Here is a 20253-nt window from a genome sequence, read left to right on the forward strand (position 1 = left end):
GCAGGTGAATCCACTATGGCACCCAGTTTGCAGTCATCTGCAAACTTTGTCAGCCATAATCCTTCCATATTTGCTTTCACATCTGAGAAATAAATGCCGAATAGGAGTGGACCCAAGACTGAGCCCTGTGGGACACCACTTGTGATGGGTTTTGAGTCTGACATGGCTCCAGCAATTTTAACCTTATGGGTTCTGTTTTTTAGCCAATTTGCTACCCATCTTGTGACATATGGATTTACATTTAGGCTGCTGAGCTTGTCAATGATGCCAGAGTGTGGTATTGTGTCAAAGGCCTTAGCCAAGTCCAAATAGGCAGTGTGGACAGCCTTGCCCTCATCGATGGCACTAGTGACTGTCTCAAAGAAGTCAACCAGGTTTAAGAGGCAGGATCTGCCTTTACAAAACCGAACTGTGTGGGATCAAGGGTCTGTAGATCCCCAATGTCGCCATTTATGAGTTCCATGATGATTCTTTCCATAGCCTTACAGATCAGGCTGGTCAAACTTATGGTGTGGTAGTTACCTGGGTCAGTAGAATTCCCCCTTTGTGGAGTGGGACCACTGTTGCTGTGCACCAGTGTTCAGGTACATATCCTGTAGTGAGGCTAAGATTGAATAGAGTTCTTAGGGGTGGGTTTAGTTCATCTTGGAGTTCACGTAACACAACCGGGATACCATCGGGTCCCATAGATGCTGTGTTTTTTGCCTTGTTGAGTGCTGATTTCACCTGTGTGTCTGTGATGACAGGTAGGTTACATTCAGCAGGGATAGTTACTTCATCTTTAGGGGGTGAGGGAGGGGAGAAACTTGCACTGAACCTGTCTGCCAGAATGTTGGCAATGTCAGTAGGGTCAGTGAATTTTTTGTCATTGTGTACTAGCTCAGAGCATATCTGAGAATTTCCTCCCAAGGTTCTGACATAATTGAAGAAGGCTTTGTGATTGTCTTTGGTATCCTTGGCAATCTTTTTCTCAAATTTTGCTTTAGATGTTTTTATGAGAGAGCGTAGTTTTTTACTTGTGCTGATCAGGGAAGCCTTTCCCTTGTGGGATTTGGCTCTGTCCTGCAGTAGCTTCCTTCTTTTGTTGTACAGTTTGTTTATAGCCGGGGTCCACCAAACCGGGCGTTTTCCCTTGGTGGAGTGGGTCTTGGTTTTAGTTGGGATTGCCTGATCCATGCATTCCTGGAGATGTCCGTAGAAGGTTTTTGTGAAGGATTCAGCATTTTGGGATTTGGTTTCCATTAACCCAGTAGGCTTAAAGGATATAATTTCTGATTTAAGGAGCGCAAAGTCAGCTTTTGAAAAGTTTTTCACTGTAGTCTTTTGTTCTGGGGGTGGGGGTGGGATATGTACATCCAACGTGATCAGTTTATGATCAGATCTTACTAGTGAGGGGTTTATATCTGGTGCGGAGCATTTGGACCCCATGTTTGTGATAATCAGGTCAAGTATATTATCTCTCCTCGTAGGAGAGGTGACCAGTTGCTCCATAGCATTTGAGTTTATGAATTCCAGGAATCTTTGGGCCATTTATTTATTTATTTATTTTACATTTGTTGACCGAGTTTGTCCGACTGAGCTAAGTAGTCCTTTTTCAGCAGAGGCCCAGGGAGAAAAGCTTCACATGTTCTACAGATTATCATTTACAAAAATAAGTAAACAATCAACAACTGGTTTACAGAAAATATTCAAAGCAACATATACATGAAAAACAAGGATTTACTATAGTAAACTAATCATTATGTCTGTCAGATTTAGAATCCTACATCATTCAGAAGGACTGACAATAGTTTTGTCACCAGATGTAAAATCTTACATTATGCAGATAAGACTGTATATAATGTGCTTAGGATAGAGAAGTTAATGTGAGACAAGGTCTAGAAAGTTAAAGAAAATTACATAATTTGGGAACAGACAGATGTGTGCAGTTAGGGTTGATAAGCTGTTTATGGGGGGTGGTTACAGAGGTAGGTCCATTGGCTTAACAGGTATTCTTTAGTGGCTAGCTTGAATTGACCAAGTTACTTGAGTGACCTGATCTCTAGTGGGAGCCAGGCCTTGAAAGTATTATAGCTATAGAGAATACATCCTTTCTTAGTTTTAGGTTTGTAGATTTTTAGCAGATCTAGGTTAGAGCTCCAGAGGGATCTAGCAGGTCAATAGTGGGAGATGACAGATGATAGGGTAGTACAGAAAGAAGGCTGATAAAGGATGGAGTAGATGATCTGCAGTTGAGGGAGAAGAAGCTGATGAGGTAGTTCAAGCCAGTTAAGGTGTCTGACTGAGAGACAGTGATGTGACTTGTAAGTTTGATGGGTTGCAAATTTGCCTATTTTGTTGTAAGTAGATTCAAGTTTGGCAAGGAGTGTGGAGCTGAGGCAAGTAAGAATTTGAGAGCCATATAATAGACTGGGTAGGAGGTAGGCATAAGAGAGAGTTACTTTAGCTTCACTAATGAGAAACTTTTTGTAGCAGTAGAGGAACCCTAGTTTCTGATGAACTTTCTTGATACAGTTGTTAATGTGTAGTTCGAATTTAAGTTGGTCATCAATGATGACACCAAAAAGTTTAGTACTAGTTTCCACCTCGATGGGGGTGTTATTGAGGGACAGGATTGTGAAAGTGGATTTAATGTGGTTGTAGTTTTTAGGAAGAAAAAGCAGTAGCTTAGTTTTTTGGGGGTTAAGGATAAGCGGGTTATCAGAGAGCCAGTTTTCTTCTGAGTTAAAGAAAGTCTGTGCTATAGACATGAGTTTGGAAGGAGAGTCAGCAATAGTGATGACAGTAGAGTCACCAGCATATTGGACCAGTGATGACTGAGGACAGGAAGAATAAAGAAGATTAGTGAATATGATGAAAAGTAGTGGACCAAGGATGGAACTCTGAGGGACACCCATTTTAACTGGGGGAGGGGGGAGAGTGCAGATTGTCACTTCACTGCTTGAAATCTCTCAGTGAGGTAGCTGGAAAACCATGCAAGAGTAGCAGGGGAGAAGTTAAGGTTAGTTTGTGCAGAAGGAGAGGGTGAGAGATGGTATTGAGATCTAAGAATAGGCAGGAGACAAGATTGTTGTTATCTCTGGCAAGGGATATAGTATTAAGGAATGATAGTAGGGCAGTAGTAGTACTATGCTTTGGTCTAAAGCCATGTTGAGTAGGTGTGAGCAGATTTTCAGAGAGTAGGTAGTGCATAACTTGTTTACGTATGCATTTTTCTAGAACTTTAGAGAGAGGAGAGAGGATGGCAATTGGTCTAAAATGAGTGATGTCTGAGGAGTTGCCTTCTTTATGTATTGGTAGAATGAAGAATTGTTTCCATATGGAAGGGACTTTGTTTTTTTTTTCAAAATATTTTATTAAGTTTTCCAAGAAAAGTAAAAGACAACAAATGACAAGCAGTATTCTCATTCTAAGTCAAATTATTAACAAACAAGGTAAAAACTATTTACAATATACACATAGGCCTGAAGCAAAACTGCAGATCACAGTTAAAATACACAAGTTCTTTAGTATAAGTATCAGTTCAGAAAGGGTTGTGGTCCATTTGTAAAGTCTCAATAAGTGCTAAAACTTTTGTCCAAGGATTATTAACAAATGTCTTTGGATAGATTCTAAGTTCTTTGGTCTTAGTTTCTTGATTGTCAGGTCTTTCACTGAAGACAAGAAATCCTCAACATTGGGTGGGCAGCTAGTTTTCCATCTTCTAGTGATGCATTTTCTGGCGATAGCAAGTACTGACCATAGTAAATATGAATTATTCTTATTCAAAAAGTAACCTTCATTCACATTGAAAAGAACTAATGATTTAGACAATAAGAAGGAATCAGTGAATAATGCTTTGAGAAAATCTTCTATGCTGTTCCAAAAGCCCTTTAATTTAGGACGGTCATAAAAAATGTGTTCCCAATTGGCTTTAGTATGTTCTGTACATCTCCAGCAGGATACGCTGGAGCTATTATTGATTTTAACTATCTTATCTGGTGTCAGAAATGCCCTATGGAGATATTGCCAAGCAAAAATACTCCAGTAATGAGACCATGAAGTATGCTTAATGGATAACAGAATTTTTTGTTTTTCATCATGTGAGAGCTTAAAAGAACAGCCTTTGAATATAAAGTTCCAGTAACTTTGATTTATATTAGTCTTATAAACATTTAACATGTTATATAATTTTGAAATAATGTTATTTGTATTAAAGCTATTATGTAAAGTTTCACACGAGTGTTATTATCTTTGGTGTTTCTTGATAAGATGAATTTTTACATATTATGCATAAATCTTGAGAATAAGTTAAGATACTCCCCGGGATTCATGAAGCTTGTGCCAGGTGCCGGAGTAGCATTGGCAACCTAGCACCAAATATGGCCGCCGAGCGATTGAGGTACGAGCTGTTTCCACGTGCACTACCAGCGTACACAAGAGATGCGCAGCTCCCGGTGCATGTATGCTAATTACCCCATGAGCAGCAGTGTAGCATGCAAATGAAGGTATATAGCGATTCATGAAGTGGTGCAGGTGTAGCGTAAGCATGAAGAAATGTAAACCAAAAAAACGATTTACATTTTTTCAAACATAAAATCAGAGCTATGAAACGGACCAAACTTACGTATTATAATGTTAATATATGCCAATGGCTAAATATATAGCCAATGGCATAAAAAACATGCACAACACATAAAAAATAACATTTAATGTCATGGCCACACTAACGCAAAGTAAAACCGCAGTGCATTGGTGCGCAAACGGGATCACAATGAAAATATATTTAGATGTCATAAAACTGCAATGTAACACAATTCATGAATTCCCCATAATAGTCAATGGCACGCATGCTACACCACAACCATGGCGCAAGGGGTGCTAAGGGTCTGTGACAGTGTTCTGCATGGTAACTAGGAATTAGTAGTCAATGCCATGCAAATGAGTCAAGTAATACTGAATCGCAAACTCCCCGCCGGTGTAAGGATGTACCACACAGTGTAGCGGTACAACACCGAGGAGTGGCCTGGAGATAAACATGACATAAAGAGAGGGGTGCACCACCGTAGCTGTAAGCACATTGGAGCATTGCTAATCCAGGTTGCCTGTTGCTAAGCAAAGCCGCAGGATAGGGGCGTGGAAGTAGCCATAGCTTTGCTTAGCTGAAAGCACACAAGGTAACCGAAAGTGCATGTAAATGTGGATGAAAACGTGCTCAAAATCCAGTAAACGGCTGTGTGCAGCACGCACCACAGCTGAAACAGGAAGGATACAGAAAGACAATAAGGAAATGCTGCAGCATGGTAATTGGAGTACAAATGAGTAATTAACACCTAGGAACTCACAGTTGGCCATTGACAACAGCTAACAAGGCTGCTGGCAGCTACCTGCAGAACAGGAAAGGGGAGGTGCCGTACAGCAAAGAAAAGAGAACTGTCACAGCAGAACAAAGCAAACTTGCAGTAGATCAGCTACATAACACATTTCCCAACACAATCCTGGGTTGTGAAAGTACAAAACAAGAAAGCAGGCAGCTGGATGCATGCCTGACAATGGGAGGGGAATCGGGTTGAAAAGTGAAGTAAAGGGCAATAGATGAATCACAGCAGCCAAGCGTAAGTCAACACCAAAGGCCCTACAATAGCAGTACCTCCTGTAAAACCCATAATTAAGATACCCCACAGCTGGAATTGCACTTACACACCCAATTACACCCGCATCATCCATTGCACAATAGTATAAGGTGTGAAAGCCTCATACACACACTTGTGTATTCCCAGACACTCTGCACCATTGGTGTAGACAGACGGGGAACTTTTAATATGTACATGTTAGGGGCTGCCATAGCTTTGATTCACTAGCATGTGTTGGAGACTGACGGTGGTGTGGAGGATGATGCTGACAACCATCTCAGGCACCAGAGGAGGAGAAGAGTGTTCAGAACCAGGGTAACCTACCAGGGGCTACATGATCTGGAGATAGTAGAGCATTACAGGGTGGACAAGGACACCATACAGCAACTTGTTGAGCTGTGCCGGCCACGCCTCAGAGCCAGAAGTAACAGAGGGGAACCCATCCCAGTGGACATGAAGGTATGTGTAAGCTTGAGAATACTAGTCACAGGTACCTTCCAAAGGCCAACTGGGGATATCATGGTGATCTCACAGGCATCAGCATCTAGGGTACTCCACCAGTTCCTGGATGCCATGTTACCACATGCCAATGAGCACATATACTTCCCTGAATGCAGGAGGAGTTGGCCAGCAATATGCGTCTCTTCCACCATGTAGCAGACTACCATTAGGTACTGGGTGCAATAGACTACATGCACATACACATTAAGACACCACCCAGTGAGCAGGGTAGGCACTACATAAACCGCAAAGGATACCCCTCCATCAACTGCCAGGTCATGTACAATGCTCAGGGCATTATCATGGATGTGTGTGCTGGCACCCCTGGAAGCTATCACGACTCCCACATCTGGCATGCCTCATAGCTGTATCAGGTATTTGCCAGGGGGGACATCCCATATGGCCAGCTGGTGGGGGATGCTGGCTATGCACTGGAACCTTGGATGATGACTCCCATCAGAAATGCACACACAGCCATGCAGGAACGCCATAATGAGGCACACGCAGAAGCCAGAATCATCATAGAGCTCGTGTTTGGGATGCTGAAATCATGGTTTCATTGCTTGGACATATCTGGTGGTGCCTTGCAATACTCTCCAGGCACGTGTGCCCACATCTTCATAGTATGTGCCATGCCACACAATATGATCCTGTGGAAACAACTGCAACAGGGACAGAATGGTGAAGGCCCTGACAGCCCACGACCATTGCCAAGGGTCCCACAGGCACAGAGAGACTCAGACCATGAACACCCTGTGTCAGCCCCAGTAGGCAGATGGAGGCATGCCCAGTATGCCCATGCCTTGGCAAAGAGGGAACATATGGCACACACACTGACAGTGTAGGCACTTATGGACTGACACCCTTCTCCACCTGCACACACAGCAAACATGGATGGCACACACACACACGACTACCTGTAAATTGTCATGTATAGGTGGCCTACTGTGTGCATCCTACATAGGTAGCCCTCAACTATTTTACACACAATTGCCATTGGCACAAGGTAAGTCAATACCTGAACAGTAAATGAAGCTATCAGCATGTGTCCATACTGTATGTATAGGTTTATAGATACATAGGTAGGTACATGCCTAACTGCCCAAGGCTACTCATAAGCATAGCCAAAAAGTGTCTGCTGTCACCACCCCATTGATTAACTAACTGTCCCTCTGTGGAGCAGAGCCAATTGTGGGATCCCTGGGGTGCATCCACTGTTATCCACCCACTCTGCAAGGATTCCCTGAAGTGTTAGTGAGGGGTTTTGCATAATGTAATCAGGGATGTAGTTCCAAATAATGGGGAGTATCCATGACAGGGATCTTCTCAGATGATTTACATGTTACATAGTATACCTTAACCACAGCTTGCATATATAGGTAGTATTCCACAGAATAATAAACATGTGGAACACACAACCGCTGAAATGTGCGTTAATCACCCTTGCACTACCAGTGCCTGCTCTGAGAGGTAAAATTATCACTGCCAGGATTAGAACACGCAACCATGTACACAATATTCACAATAACATACCACTAAGCTACCTGAGATGTACCAATGGCAGTTGTGTATACTGACAGGATAAAACACAAAAGGTAGGAATGTGTGGAAATAGGACCAACCGGCATGTACCCAATGAAAGGTGTATGATATATATATATATATATATATATATATATATATATATATATATATATAACTCAACATACACATATATATATATATATATAGAGAGAGAGAGAGAGAGAGAGATGTCGATATATGGGGATATACATATATATATATGTAGATATATAGATAGGTTAACAACATCTACATAACCATGGTGGTACATATAAATGGGATACCTACCACATACTGACTGCTTGACATACCGACGTGCGTAATCACAAGGCTTAAAGTCCGAAAGACCACAGTACCGAAACACCAGAAGCGCGAGGTTTAAAATCACGATGTTAAAGGACAGTTAGTCAGTGCTTCTGGTGTTGCGGTTCAGGTAGGTTACTGCGTGTAAGTGTGTTTCTGAGGGCTGTAGTGTGTGTAAGTGTGTGTTCTGAGTGTGGTGTGTGTTCCTGGGGGACTGTAATGTGTGGGTGTGGGTTTGCTTTGTGCATCTGTTTGTGCGATCTAGGAGGTAGAATATTAAAGTGGGGGGGTGAGGGGGTGCAGATACCCAGAAGGGGGGTGTAGGGGGGCTTGCCCACCTGCTCATACGTAGTGTAGGATGGTTTGTTTGGATGTGGTGGGTAGCAGTGTGTCTGTGTGTGCATGTGTGTGTTCCATGTTTGTGTTACTTTCGCGAGTTACTGTCGCTGTCGGTAATGTGGGGTATGGGAGTCTGGACCCGGTACTGTGGGCGTCAGAATTGTGTGGTTTCGGGATTCATTAGGTATCCAGTATACAGCGGTTGAAGTGTTCATATATGAATATAACATGGACCATAGCAATCACACATTCCACCCCGACCAACCTTTATGAACAAAGGATATGGAGAGTATATGCCTATACACTATTACAAATATGTGCTATGGACATGAGCCAATGATAGGGTTACCACCTGTCCCACTTTGCGAGGGACAGTCCCTCTTTGGGCGGTTGTGTTCTGACCAAATATATTAAACGTGGCAAATGTCCTGAGATTGTAGGACATAATTATGTCCCATATGTAATGTAATAGTTACATACAATAGTTCTTTCTGTATCTAAAATATCTACATGTTACAAGAAACAGGATAAGCATCTAAACCGCTACAGGAATAAGCTTATATTTAGGCAAAAAAGGAAAGTTCTATCCCTTGTACTGACCATAGGTTTGTGTCGGCCTGTAAAATCTGATGTGTGTCCCGAAAATGTCCCACTATGGCCATATGAAAAGGTGGCAACCCTAGCCAAAGAGGGTCAGTCACCAACACAACTCCTATGACTGCAAATACCTATGACAGAAATATACAGCTTTCGTGTAGCAACACTTTATTACATTCCGATGTATTGCCGAAAGGATTTAAGGACTAACATTACCTGCATGCTATACAGGAACCACTTAACAGTGCCTTAATGAATCAGCCTGCAATTACCATAGTATTAGTCCACTAAAGGATAAGTGTTCAAATAGGGAAGGAACCCTCACGCACATATCGATTATGTATAAAAGCAGTTCCTACACACCTACATCTGCTATGTACAACCACCAACATCACCCCCACACCCAACAAAATTACAATACAAACTGTAATAACATCACAAATCATTCACTCACTGTACGACATCTGCAGAAGCCTTAACATACCTTGTCAGAGACACACTAACATGGCCCTATCTGAAATAGTTGCTGTTATACAATGGAACAGCTACTGATGTTACAGGGTTTGTTTGCACTAATCCTGTTTCAGAGGGTTGTGTGTACACCGGGAAGTGTTACCAATTACTGATTAACAGCACAGTATGATACACATGTACACCAAATCAAGGATGTCTGGTGAGCGCACTGTTAACCACATAACAGTTCATGCATAGCCATACAGCCTTCAGCTGCCCAAACATCCTTGCCAGACTGAAACATCTGCAGAAGTATCAGGTACAAACAAACCCTGTATAAGTAGCAATGTTCTGAAAGATAACAGCTGTATTCACATGTAGAATAACATCTTCTAGCCATTACACACAATCCACGGGAGTCATGAAGTTAATATATCTCTGTCTGTCTCCATATAGCTGTTGAAATACATCACAAACAACGCATCCAGGCCGTCTTCCTCGAAAGTAAGGCAAACGGACAATGCCCAAGTGGAGTACTCAATTATACGCCACTGTTGCCATGGTATTGGCTACAGCTGATGTGCATCTAATTAACTCCTTTGGAACACCAATTGGTGGTCAGGATAGCACGTTACCGATATTTAACTAGAAAAGGATGGCTTATCACACATTCAAACCATCTGTACATACCAGCAGAACGTTACCAAGAAGATTGAAACACAAACTGAAAAGGATTGAATTAACAGTTAATGACACCTCGGGTTACTAATAATGTATGTAGAACACTCAGTATGTCTGTGTATGTAGTACCTGTTCTGTAATATTTAAAGTGCACGCAATCCATATAGTGGAAACAGTTATCTTGTAGTGATGTATTGTTGAGCATAGTAATGCTTGTAGTATTTATGTGTGTACTGCTGTAGGTCACAAGGCAAACACCACATACACCACAAGGGATGCTATATAAGGGCTTTGAACACAAATATTCCTCACCAGCCGCTGTCAGTGGCAGGGCTGGTCCAACAAGTATGTGCTATAACAGGGGATAGTATATGTTGATATATTGTAACAGTAGGCATATGTATGGGTGTATTACTGAGAATAACATGTCGAAGGTTGGCCCACTGTGCAATTATGATTTGCATTGTGGGATATTGTGCCAATAACTGTGTAATGTACAGTATTGTAGGCAGATATGTATTACAAGTTACATAGCATTATTGTTATGTTAGGCAAACATTAATTATGTCTATTGGCATTTACAATACACAATAAGAGGATGCATATGACTTGTAGTCACCCAACAGTTTATCAGCATGATAGCAAAGTAAAATGGAAGAGCTAGTTAACTATCCATGCACATACGACATGTAATAAGTGCAAAGGTAGGTACTAGGCTGTCTTACCAAGGATATTTATAAGCCTAGCTAGAGTGTGTTGGCTTTCACCACCCCCATAGGTTAGTTCCCTGTGCCTCTGAATGGCAGAGCCATTAGTTCCCTGTGCTTCTGTCCAGCTGAGCCACTGCAGTGATCCCAGGGGTACATGTCTGTCTCCCATCCACCCGTTAAAGGTTTCCCTTAAAGAGTGCTAGTGAGAGGCCCTGCCTGATGTACATTGGAATCATGTTCCAAAGCATGGGGAGTCTCCGGGTCAGAAATCTATCTGTCCAGCACGTCCTAGTCATCATTGTGGTTAGGTGTACATCCCTAGAGCGTGTGACTCTCAGGGGCCTCTGTTTAGGTGGAGCATATCCAGCAAAACTGGGTTGGACATGGGCCTTGTATGTCAAGCAGAGATCACCTGTGAGTATGCAGTATGCAACTGAGTACAGCTAGAGTTTCTTAGGTTGGGCTGCATAAGTCATCTGTTTGAGGTCAGTAATTCTCTTGGTGTGATACTGTTGTGGTCTTCCAAGCTGTTGCAGTTGTCTTGTAAGGTACATCCCAAATGGGGTGTTGTATCCTTTAATGGGTCTAGTAAGTCATGAGTAGAGAGGCACAATGGTCTCCTTTGTTCTGGATGTGAACCCATTAGAGATTAGGGGGGGCCACATAAAGGATATTCTAACCACCTTTTCATTATGGGTATTGAAGGAGAGATTGCTATCTACTGGGGTTCCCAGATCCCTTATTACCATTTCTGTATGTAGGGGACTAGCACCTATGTGGTAGTCCATGGGTAATTAGTTATATCCAAAGGGGATGGCTATGCACTTTTTGGCATTCAGCTTGGGGCCATGATATTGACACCAGGTATCCGTCTCAGTGCGACCCTTCCAGAGGGTGTCTGTAACAGCTGGGGAAACAACTATGTCCCCTAATTTGCAGTCATCTGCAAACCTTTTAAGCCAAAGCCCTCCTGTGCTTGCCTGTACATCAGAGAATTATATACTGAACATGAGGGGTCCTAGGACTGAGCCCTGGGGGATACCACTTGTAACTGGTATAGAGTTGGACCTAGGGTATGCAACTCCCACTGTGTGGGTTCTGTCCGTGAGTCACTTTGCAAACCATCACATGACGTAGGGGTTAATGTTCAGGCAGATGGGTATGTCGATAATACCAGAATGAGGAATGGTGTTGAAAGCCTTTGAGAGATCTAGGTAGGCTGTGTGAACCTCCTTACCCTCATTTAATGCCTTGGTAACTGTCTCTAAGAAGTCCACCAGGTTTAGGAGGCATGGTCTGCCCTTAACAAAGCCAAACTGGGAGGGATCAAAGGTTTGGAGGTACCCAATGTCTCTGTGACAGATCCATGATGATGTATTCCATAGCTTTGCAGACCAGGCTAGTCAGGCCTATAAGGCAATAGGTCCCATGGTCCATTGTGGCACCACCTTTGTGGAGTGGGATAACTGTTGCTGTGCACCATTCAGGGGGCACAAAGCCAGATGCGAGGCTATTATTGAACATGGTGCATAGGTGGGGAGCCAGTACATTTTGAAGTTCATGTAAAACGCAGCCTGGGATGTTGTCCGGTCCCATGGATGCTGTGATATTGGCTTTAGAGTGTGCAGCTTTTACCTGCGTAGTTGTGAGTACAGGGACTCTGCACTCTTCCTGTATAGATATGGGCCGTTTAGGGGGTGAGAGGGGGGAAGGTAGCACTAACCTGTCTGCCAGGATGTTGGTAATATCAGTTGGTTCTGTAATGTTCCTGTCTTTGTGCTGTAACTCAGAGCAGATCTGGGTGTTGACATCGAGATATTTGACATAGCTATAGAATGCTTTGTGGTTGTTGTTGGAATTAGTGGGGGCTTTGTTTTCATAGCTAGCTTTGGAGGATCTTATAAGGGATCTCACCTTCTTACTGAGGCTGACCAGGGAGCTCCTCCACGCATGGGATTGTACTCTCTTTTGCAACAGTGTCTTCCTCCTGTTGTACAGTTTGTTTATGGCAGGGGACCACCAGATTGGCTTCCTTAATTAGGAGTATATCGTCTTGGTTCTGTTTGGGATAGCATGATCCATGCACTCGTGTAAGTGCTTATAGAGTGCATTTGTGTAGGATTCAGCAGTTGTAACAGTATTGTCCATCTGCATGGGTGTTGTGACATTCACCATGTCTGTCTTAAGAAGCATGAAGTTGGCTTTGTAGACATATTATACTGTGGTTCCCTTAATGGGGGGTGAGGGTGGGGGAGGGATGTGGATATCAATGGTGTTCAGCTTATGGTCGGATTGGACCAACGAGGAGTTGACTTCAGGTGTGGAACACCGGTCACTCATTTTGGTAATGCCTAGGTCTAGCATATTGTTGCCCCTGGTGGGTGTGTGGATATGTTGATCCAGGGTATTGGTGTTTATGAATTCCGGAAAGCATTGAGCTAATGAGTTGGTACACGAGAAGTTTTCTAAGTTAATGGCGGGGTAGATTCAGTGAGACTATGTGATGAGTGTGGTGTGGTGCGAATGTTTACCTTCTCCACATGACTGTCAGGGTCAGGCTTGGTTGGAGAGAGCTTTACCTCCAGTTTGGCTAGATAAGTGTATCTCTCACAGGCTGTAGTGTTGGGTGGTAGGCGGAGAGGGTTGTCTGGGTACATGAGGCAATGTCTACATTGCCTCAAGATGTCCAGATTCATCAGATAGACAGGAGAGAACACTGGCAGCTGACCCTTGGACATGCCTGAATATAAAACTAATTTCCCCTAGATAAGTAAAGAAAGTGAGTACAAGAGCTATTTTACTCTAAGCAAGTGAGAAAAGTATGTACAAAACCTGTTTACCTCTAGGTAATGAGGAAGACTGAGTGCTATAGTAATTAGTAGCTTACGTAGTGCTTACTAGTTCTGAACAAGTGCTGAGCATGAATAAGCAATCCAGATAGGGTCTTGGATAACATAAACACACTGCCCCCCAACAGGTACACAGTCATATATCCATGTACACCACAGAGCCCCTGTACCCACAACTATGCAGATACAAGCTGCACTCAGGCTGCATGGGATCTATCCACATCACAGGTTGTATCATACACATATGGCAAAACAAGTTGCTCTCCATGTACACATCATGTAAAACATAGTTTCATGTCAGGCTGTGTACACACTGAATGCTGCACACCAACAGGTATCACAATCCACAAAGAGGGAGACACCACTGATAATGGGAAGTACTGCACTACTACCCTGCTGAGTCTGGTCTGAAAGGCCATGAACCTTGATCACATTATTTGATGACAGCAGTACAGATGTAGATGACAGTAAGGTTGATTTCACACTGCATATCATAACCTTGCCAAGTCATAGGACATCATCACCCATACTGTGTTCCACCTACACTCGGTATATTGGATGTACATTCCTATGTCACAGGAGTGTTTTGCAATGGGACTGTTGGCAGAACCAACATTACAGAAGGTGTCTGAATAATACATGCACATCACACCAGTGCCAGCTACAGTAAGACAGGGTTAATTAATTGTATTCCCCTCATTGTAGTCCATACCACACAGACAAACAGAAGGCATCTGCCTATTGAAGTATGCAAATGACTATGACCTAGGAGCAATAGCTGACTCAGAGTGTTGTGGACAACATAGAGAAGGGGCTTTGTGGGTGAGGTGTGTGTGACATATGGCCACAATCTGACAGCTACATATTGCATTGTCACCCCTATGTTAATAACCCTGTACCCATGAACTAACACCTAGGCAGCAGTCAACATAATGGACACTGTGTGTGAGGGATGCAGCTGGGCAGTTGTCTTTCCTCTGATAGCTATGTCACCACACCTGTCAGGTAGTCATATGTGGCATCCCTAATCGTGACAGGGTGCCATCCATGAATATAGAGATCATTGTCCAGCCATACACAACACTCAAGTGACCCATATCAGATCACATATTTCCTTTAAGGGGTATTGGCCATGTGCAGATACACCAGCCTTCCCATTCCCCATCTCCACTATGTAGCATGATGCATACCCTGAATAAATCCATGTCCAACCCAGTGATGTTGGACATGCTACACGTACACATCCTGATCTCAAACACATACTTCATGGACATTCATCTTCCTAGTACTAGGATCACCACATGCTGGACAGATCCTTGTCCCACACACTTTACATAGTCCTGCCATACTATGCATTCCTGTCCAGCAAAGCTGCAGATCGCTCCCCTCTCAGATATGGTGTGATGACCACATGGTAAATGTATCATTAACCCTGTGGATCAGTTATGTGGCACTGCTCCACCTTGCCCCAGAGATCCACCTGTCAGCTACAGCCAGGTAACCTTTCATCCTAGATTCATACATGGCCCATGGCATATAGCCTACTAGTTGACTTTGACTGTACATGCTATAGTTGATATCCATCCCTGCAAATACCATCTGGCTAGCCAGTGTCCCATGTGTATCACATGTGCAACACAGGTGATACATGGCAGGATGTTGAATTGCTGTACAGTGCCGTGTAGATGTATATGGCAGAACACATACATGTAAAACCTTACGTGAGCAAGTCTGCAGGGTCACAGGTCATGTCTGTTAAGGCAGTGTAGGTCTTTATAGATGACATATACACTGCATCAAGGTCAACTGCATTAATGTGGACACATCCAGCCATGTGCTGATAGGTAGGAACACCTGTACAGGCAAACAGATATGCCCACATCAAGACAGCATCCACATGGAGTATGAGCAATGTAATCAGGTGACACACACACATATATGATGATAATATCCACTCACCATTGAGTGTCATATGTGTGTGACACAAACATGTCAGTGTGTCAGTGTCATGTAGATTTGCAAACACAACTATTTAATCATAATAAATGCGATACACATGTATGTTCAGCTGTAGCTCTGTATGTCTCTGTGAATTACTGTGACCTGTCTCCATCATTATGTCTTCCAGGTATGCTGCGTGCAAGGCTACCCTCTTATACCTGCTTGGAGGATGAGGCCCTCATCCCATACCAACATGACAATCATGATATCCTGTTCAGCCATGTGCCACAGGATGCACAGCAGTGGGATGCCCTGTGGATGGAACTTCGCAGGAGGGTTAATGATGTGGGTGGCCACAACTGCACATACCAGCAGGTGCGCAGACACTGTACAGACCTCATTAGATGGGCAAAACAGCGTGCAAATGCAATCGCCAGGGAACAAGATGCAACAGGTGGTGGACCACCAACCCAGCCCCCACTCACACGTACCAAGGAGCTACTGGCCAACCTGGGGACACCTGCAGAACAACATCCACAAGCCTTAGCCAATATTGTGGAGGTGGGTGTCTCTCAACCACCGAGCCTGGAGTTGCCTGGTAAGTCAGTACTGCACCTATAACAACTATATTCCATATAGTTGCATGTGTCACTGTACAATATGTAATGTAACATCATATGCAAGGCATGTATACACACATGCCGCATACTATAGTATGCTTCTCTGTGTATGCACACATGTGCATATACCATAGTATAGTCTAATGTACTGGTGTATGTGTTAACATGCACATTGTACACTGTAGCCATCATACAGGCGTGGATAATGCTCATACTGCTGTGTTACTCCTATTTAGGTACCTCTGGCATTCCGCTGTGACAGCAGCCCATTGCAGGTGAGACTGTTATTATTTATCAGGCATTGTAATGCACAGATCTATCTGCCATGTGGCCATTTACCACATGTACACATAACGTATGGTCCTGTCACAATATACAGGTCGGACCTGCAATGCATCACAATGTCTACCCATGTGCAACACTTGCAAACTATGTGAATCACCAACATGAATCCTCACAAACTGTCATTGCCAGATGTGTGGACAGCTGGGCATACAATGGTGGAGGTGCTGTTCACTCTAGGGACATGTACTACAGATCAGAACTACACATGTGGGGAATACAAACAGTACTACACAGTGGGCTGGAGTATGGCCAGCCCACAGGATTCACTGGTGTGGATCATAGCCCTGCTATGAATGTCACAAAATGTGATGTGCTATCTTGACATATCCATGACATCTAGTGGCCTGGCTGCAACACTGCCTAACTAACCTGAAAAACATATCCCATATACCACCCTTTGTCTGCATAACCCTGTCATCAGTGGAGCATATGACATCTATGGGTGTATGTCATATGGGACAACACAGACATGTGAAATAGATGCCCGTCACAATAATTTGGCCAACACATGTACACACATGACCATGGAGGATGGCCAGAGACATTAAGCAACACACACAGTAGACGTGATGTGATTGTTTGTACACCCTGTCATACAATGGCTACACATGGTCCAACTATGGCCTTTGTGTAATGGTTATATTGCAGATGTGGAACACTAGACATCCTACAGGCCTGTGCACATCTTGTGTAGGCGTGACATCAAGCCACCACATAAGATGTGTTGAACATCTTGATGATGTCACTACATGACAGCAGTCACCTGTACAGTATCCACATCAGCCCACAGATACAGTGCATTCCCCTTGCTGGTGTCAGACATCAATGTCATACTTGCTCCTCATGTGTGTGTGTGTGTGTGTGTGTGTGTGTGTGTGTGTGTGTGTGTGTGTGTGTGTGTGTGTGTGGTACACAGATGTCATGTGGGACATGGTGTACCAATGTGTTCGCCATGTCTGGCCATAGTTGCCAGGCAGCAGCAATATGGTTGTAGATGTGCAGGGGTGTCATCCGTATACCCTTCAGTGACCTGTGTCACACATTCCACATCATGGTTTAGTGTGTATACACCTCAGTGACGTGGGTCACATTCCACAGTATATATGTATTGTATCTGAACACAGTCATGTCTATGAACTGTGTCTGTAACTCACACTGTACAGGAATAGAGACAACTCATGATTCCCTGCAATGGCCATGCACATCAGCTAAATGTGCAGTATATCTGTAGGGCGGACAGACAACACTGCATTGGGACACCATTACCCCACTGTATATTTGACAGGACACCATTGTGTTAAACATATATGCATGTCATTGCACACGTCAGCAGATCACATGTCATACTACATGTGATTGTCAAGGTCATATGCCACACAACAGGCAGGTGTACTGTTAACCTGCGCTGGTCTACATAGGTTCATACGTTCATAGATTCATACTAAGCTAGCTGCCCTTGTGAGCCATTTTAAGCCTAGCCAATTATCCCCTGTGAGACTCAATCCCTGCACCTTGTGTTTGCAAGGCAAACACTTTAACCATTAGGCCACCCTCCCAACCCAGCATGATGTAACACAGGGATGTATGCTAACTACTACTATGATTGTGTAATTTGCATGCTGTCTGCTATGTCACATGCATGCTGTTGTGTGCAACCCAGGGATGTATGATAACTACCACTATTATTGTCTGCGCTGCATGCCGTCTGCCATATCACATGCATGTTGCATGCCTTCTGTCATATCACATGTGTGTGTGTCTGTGTGTGTATGTGTGTCTGTGTGTGTGTATGTCTATTGTATAGATTGTAATGTACAGTTCTTGTCTGCCCTCACAGGTGATGTAGGTGCGTTGCCCTCTTGCAGTCCATCTGATGTTAGTGTCCCCACAGACTCTAGCAGTGATGATGAACGTATGATTGAGGCACAGGCAGGGTTGTCAGGGGCTGAATCTGCCATTGGTTGCCATTCCACCTATATCCCCCTCATCCCCACACACAGATCCCATGCCTGCACATACCCCATCACCAGTGGCCATAGAAGAAGGACAGTTGGTGTGTGGTAGCTTGAAACAAGAAAGTGTGGGGGCTCTGGAAGGTGTGCCTGCACACCATGGTGTCAGCCAACTGACTGGTGGTGCCCCACACAGGCACGTGGCCTGTGCTGCTCATAGGAAGACCTCTGGCCAACATGCTCCTGCAAGACAGAGCGCAGCAGCTGGTGTCACCAGATGCATGTTTCAGGCTGTAATGGAGGCACAGGCACATGCTGAACAGCACAACAGAGAAAATCAGAGGCTTCAGAGGGCTGCTGTCCATTCTTTAAACAACAACATCCAGGCAATGGTAAATGCTCAACAGCAGATTGCTAAAGCTTTGGCTAGACGGTTGGGTGACATCGTTGGAGTCCTTGACCATGGCATGACAATCCGAGAGCATGAGCTGTCTGTGTTGGAACATCTGGTAGGAGTGAGGCATCGGGCACGTGGACGTAGGCCTGCTACATCACCTGTTTTAGGTCTACATGTACGAGCTACCTCACATGTCCACTCCCATAGTGGCTTTAACAATAGCAGTGCATCTGGTGCTGTGCTGTCCACACCACAACATAGCAGGCCATGTGCACGCTGCCCTGGATGGTCCCAACAGGGACACGGTTCCAGTGGACAAGTGTTATCAGACAGTACCCAATCTGCACCTCTGCCTGGTAGTGCCAGTGCAACCCCTGGCAGGCACAGGTCGCATGTCCGTGGCCGGACACTGTGAACTGTAAAACCTGGCCTTTACAGTCCACAGCTGTCAATAATACCCCTGTGTAGGCCAGACACATGCCAGAACTGTGTGCATACATACACGCACTCACTGGAAACATATGTATGGCACCGCAACACACATATATGCATATCATCCACACACGCCCAATTAGATCAAAGACCCTAACCCACACACATGATGTCATCCAATGGTGCAGCCTAGTCCTCTGGCAAACATTATCACCCTGTGCATATGATGATGCCTGTGCCGCATCCCTGACATCCACACCATCGGTGTAGGGACATCCTCATATGGTCTGATTCACAGGGTGAACAGACTAGTAAGATAAGTTTAGTTTACAATTGCTGAGTACTGTTGACAGGCAACAGACATACCATGTACTACAGGTGTATAATGCATTACGTGCTGTTAACAGTATGTGTCTTGTGTAACAACAGTAACTGCATGTTGGCCATGATGTTCTGCTTTCCTCCATCAGGTCTAATTGCACGTGCTGGTGGATGTCAGTGTTTGCAGTTAGTGTCCCATATTTCAATGTGGACTACTCACAGGTAAGTATGAATATACCAGCATGCACCGTGTAGCTGCCACATAACAGTGAGAATGTCCCACGTTCCAAACATGTCTACTGATCCAAGAGCATGATAGCTGTGTATTAAGCTACTGTGGCTACAGACATGACATCCATACTGGGTGACATCACAGGTACAGTTACATGGAGTGATGAGGTACGAGAGTGGTCTAGATGATTACAAGGGTAGATGCCAGTGGGAAGTGTGATGCCTCATTGGGAAGCAGTAATACACATTCCCATGATGGGATGCCAACACACAACTGCACCCACACACTCAGGTATTGACACACATGTATTCAGTGACACAGTAACACACCCACACATTCACAGATTCACCGACACAGTAACACACACTCACACACAATTGCTACTATTGAGGTGAGGACCCCCTA

At 44.1% G+C, this 20253-nt stretch overlaps 1 protein-coding gene across 1 annotated transcript in view; it reads left to right on the forward strand.

The window, feature by feature from the left end:
- LOC122800845 overlaps positions 1-20253 on the forward strand; it is a 978865-nt gene that overhangs the window by 44234 nt on the left and 914378 nt on the right. The window lies entirely within an intron of this gene.

This window comes from Protopterus annectens, chromosome 1.part0 (assembly GCF_019279795.1).
Source record: "Protopterus annectens isolate FY-2018-M chromosome 1.part0, PAN1.0, whole genome shotgun sequence".
NCBI classification, from domain to species: Eukaryota; Metazoa; Chordata; order Ceratodontiformes; family Protopteridae; genus Protopterus; species Protopterus annectens.